Here is a 4,457-nt window from a genome sequence, read left to right on the forward strand (position 1 = left end):
AATTTAGCTTGTTCTCATAACATCTGTGGTACATTATTTTTTGTATAAAAACAAAACCATACTTTGTACACAGGTAGTGAAAGCACTGATCTACAAGTGCAATGTATTTCTCAAAGTAGTTGGGTTCATTCTGGCAATGTACTTTATCAAAGCTGCATTTTACCCACAGCCACACAAACTGTGAGCTGTTACAGAGGAATAATTATTTTTCATATTAAAATGTGGCTCATTTAAAATGGCAGCTCATTGTATCCATTAAACCTTACCTATTCTTCAGGCTGGAATCAAGACTGCTTTCAGAGAGTATTCAGCTTGCTACTGAAATGATTTAAATAGATCTAGTGGAACACTGTAAATATGATCAAGGCAAAAAGCCAGTCAATAAAGCTGTCAGTTTTACCCTAATAAAGGAGGAAGGCCTTTGCTATTTCTCTGTAGCAGACAGTTTATTGTCCAGCTGTATGCAATGGCTTCAGGACATCTGGCCACTTAATCACAGAGTATCAAGCCCAGAGCACCAAAGGAGCCGTAAGCAAAATAATCAGTGGTCTAATTCACTCCTGTGCTAAAGACCCTGCACACAGCTCTGACATCAACAGACTGTATGATCTTGGTCTAAAATGCACTTTAACATTCCTGGTAGCTGTCAGACCACAACAAAGAGCCTTGATGAAAAGACAAGTATATCTAAAATCCTCATACTGCCCAGGCTAGGTCATACTATTTATATGGTGGGGCATGAGGCTGGGAAATGCAGGAGCACCTTGAACTCAGGTGGAGCTGCTGGGGCCTTGTCTCAGTGCCTGCCTTAAACCAGCTGGAAGCATCCAGAACATCAGCGCTCCCAGCTGGGAGGCATAACAACCCTCTCAGCTGAGACTGGGTGGCTGTCAGCTGTTCTGCTTTGTAACAAGGTACCTTTGACCTAATCCAGAGGCTTAAAGGATGGGCTCAAGATTAAGCCAAAATGGTGTGGCTAATGCTTGGTGCTGCTGGTAAGGCAGTGACATTCTTTGCTCTAGTTACCCTAAAAGCAGCTCCTGCCCAGACTGAAACATCCACCAAATTATACAACCAACTGAACCAGCTGCTTCCCCCTGCAAATCCTTCTGTAAGGCCTCAGGTAAGCCTGTGCACATTGAAATCACCCTGCTTTAGCAACCACATCAATCTCTCACTTTCATTGCTACAGATTAAGGCTTAAAAATGCACTTGATATCTGGATTTTCTCATTTATTCAACAGAGTTAAATTTCAATATATTGATATGAGCTGTAAGGCTCATTTCCTTCAGGGTGCAATCAAAGCATGTGGATTTCCACAGCTCCAAGTGCGCAACTTTGGTCTGACTGCAGCTACAGAAGCTGCTGTGGAAGCCCACAGGCATCTGATGCAGAATAGACTGAGAGACCGTGTTGGTGGGCAGTGCTGGCCTGTCTGTGTGTTTCCACTTCTGAAAGTGATCCTGCATCCTGTGCTTTAACAAACTTCCTCCAGGATACTTCTGGAAAGCAATTACACATCATGATGGTACCTGCCCTCATCCCCACTTTCTCAGGAAGTATTGTTTCTCCCTGTCTGATGAGTCTAATAGGGATCTGTGTTACCTCACAGAAAGGATGGATTTGGAAAGCCAAGAGGCTCAAGTGATCTTCTTCCCACACCTGGGCACCCAGAGGGTCACTCACAAAGAGGCTGGGCCAACACAGACTGAATTTGCTGAAGAACTGACAGGAAGTAGAAACCAGCTCATTTGTTTAACTGTTGTAGTAAATTGTCTCTAAACCCCCAGGCACCCTCAGACTGTGCAGGTTTGAAAAATAGGAGGGAAACATCATCACATTACATAGACAAAGGACACAAGAGAAGAACACAGGGAGTTACGGGTGAAAAAAGGAATAAATGCCAAATATCTCTTCTTTCCAGGTACCTTCCTTCTCTACTGAAATACAGAGCTGTCCTCTATTACCTGCCATTTTCTTTGTGCTTGTTCAGTTGTGGAGAAATCTGTCTGCTGAAATGAAACACCTCGTCCCAGAAATTAGGTAGCTGCTAAGTGAGAGCACTGGCTTCACACAGTCATCAAGGCAAACGCCTTAGGACTGAGCTGTTCAACCTGCAATGGAAAACAATTTTGGTTTTTTCTTCCCACTGGGCATAAGTCTTCCTTGTCTCTCTGTTGTGCTAGTGAAAGCAAATTTCATTGGAAACTGAATCTATTTACAAATATTTTGACAGATTGAGACAGTTTCTCGGGAAAAATGATTAAATGTATGCAGATAAAATATAGTGTCATGTGAACAGCTGCTGCACAGACCCACAGCCTGTGTGGATGCAATTTTATTTATGCTCTTTAAAGGCTATGTGGGTGTCCCTGTAAAACAGAAACAAAGAGAACATTACTCCTCTTGGTGATAAATTAGAGAAAAATCTCAGATGATTAATCCTCCAAAATGTGTAGTCTTGACTTTTTTTGTTTTTTTTAACTTTTTGGAAAGAAGATATACATGCAAAATTGTACCAGCACTGCTCTTTTATACACTCACACGTCCCATTCCCTAGATCTCATCGGCAACTCCCTTTGAGGCTGTCTCAGTTCCTGACTGGAAGAGGTCATCGTGTGTGTGTGCCTCAATCCATCATTTCTGCAGTATCCTGCAAAGAGATTGCCATTAGAAGCTAGTGCAGTGAAACCAGCTAGCTTCCATCTAGACCATGACTTGCAATTTTTTATTACATCTTATTTTTCTATTTCTAACATTATATTACCTATCTATATTGTTACTTTTCTGTAGGGATAAAGATCATGCTGTACCTGCTTTTCCTGTACCAATTACTGCTATTTTAAGACTGTGTAGAGATGTCTGCAAATAAACATTAGCTGGAAGTTCCTGATGCTTTCCCCTGACACTGTCATTGGAACATTATGACCATAAACACCCTTGCCTATAGCAGTTATAATTGATTTTGTTTCAAATTCTGGACACCTGAGCAATGAAACACTCAAAGTGTTCCAAATACCAGGATCAGTCTATAAACAAAGGGCAACAAATTTCAGATGCAGCTGTTGCACCGAGTGACAAGAACAGACAAACTGCTTCTCCATAAATGCCAGCACCTGCTCTAACCTGCCTTGCCCAGCACTACATAGAGTGCTCACAGTCTGCACAAGGCTGTGATCCTGACTGCAAACACACAGACTTCCTCACCTTTACAGAACCTGAGATACATCTTTTGACACCCAAATTGACACCCTCAATCCAAGACTAGAAAACAAAACATCAGCGGGGGAAAAATAATTCAAAGAGCCTTGCTATCTGAGAGTTCAAATAATCTTTTCATACAGTAAGACTGCAATACCCAGATAAAAACATGCTAGTTCAGCTGGATCTCCACTTAGAAAATGGAAGTGCAGGGTGCTCAGACAGCAGCCATGAAGCAGCCTTGCACAGTCAGAGCCACTCTGCACATGAGCTCCCTCCAGCAGGACAGAATCCTGCAATGGCAGAGCAAGCTCAGCCTGTCTGCTGGCTCCTGCCCAGCCCCAGCAAGCAGGGCAGATGATATTCTAGACCCTCACAGTGCCAAACCAGCTCCTGCTCTCAGACTATCAGTCTTTACTCCTAAACACAAGAAGCGCCACAGCACCCAGCACGAGGTCAGAAAGAACTCAGAGGTGAAGGAGATATGCTCACCCAAAGGTAAATATTGCAAGGATATCTTGGAATAATGCTGAGGGTTTTAAAGAGTGAACCACCCCATAGCAAAAAAGAGAATAGAAATAATCTATAAATGCCTTATTCAAATGTACAAGATGTGTCTTACTGTTTATCATTCTTTGAGCACTTTCCTTGTCAAATCCTACTTTGCAACTGATGAAAAAAAATACCCACAGTGCTTCATAATGACATGGCACAGATACTTTAAGGCTGCTGATGAATAAGGAGGCCTTGAAAACCACTATGACCATGCTGTTCTTTGTTTGCCACATAAAAACAAATGCCAAACCTCTTCATTCAGGGTCTTCTATTCATCAATAAAAAAAAAAAAAAAAAACAAAAACAGGAAAAAGACTGGCACTAGAAATAACACTGCATTAAAAATCATTCTCAAGGCCAGTGCCATCTTACTGGGGAGCTGCTGCTTGTGAACTGGTACCCCAGATTTCAGGGGACAGGAACTATTTGGCTCATATTTTCTTTTACCTTGAAAATTTGGTGAGCAGTTGCATGCATTTAAGAAATCTGCTCATAGCGTTGGCCATCAACAGCTGGATTATATCTTTGTCTTTTTTGTCTTTTGAAACTGTGGTGCATTTGCTGACCCCTGATGGAAAAACATTTTTGGACAAGGGTCAAAAGACAAAAAATACCTACATATCTACACAGGATGACAGGAAAACCTGTTACATCACAGCAAGGAGAACAAAGGCAACAAGAACTGCCTGCATACCTTGGG

The 4,457-nt window shown here is 42.0% G+C and overlaps 1 long non-coding RNA gene across 1 annotated transcript; it reads right to left on the reverse strand.

Moving 5' to 3' along the window:
• LOC137480962 (uncharacterized) lies at positions 1-3,636 on the reverse strand. Its single transcript, XR_011003213.1, has 2 exons — positions 2,546-3,636; positions 1-2,115 (listed from the first exon to the last, which is right to left on the reverse strand). It is a non-coding gene; the product is annotated as an uncharacterized lncRNA (long non-coding RNA).
• Positions 3,637-4,457: the final 821 nt, after the last annotated feature.

Source organism: Anomalospiza imberbis, chromosome 12 (genome assembly GCF_031753505.1).
Source record: "Anomalospiza imberbis isolate Cuckoo-Finch-1a 21T00152 chromosome 12, ASM3175350v1, whole genome shotgun sequence".
Lineage (NCBI taxonomy): Eukaryota > Metazoa > Chordata > Aves > Passeriformes > Viduidae > Anomalospiza > Anomalospiza imberbis.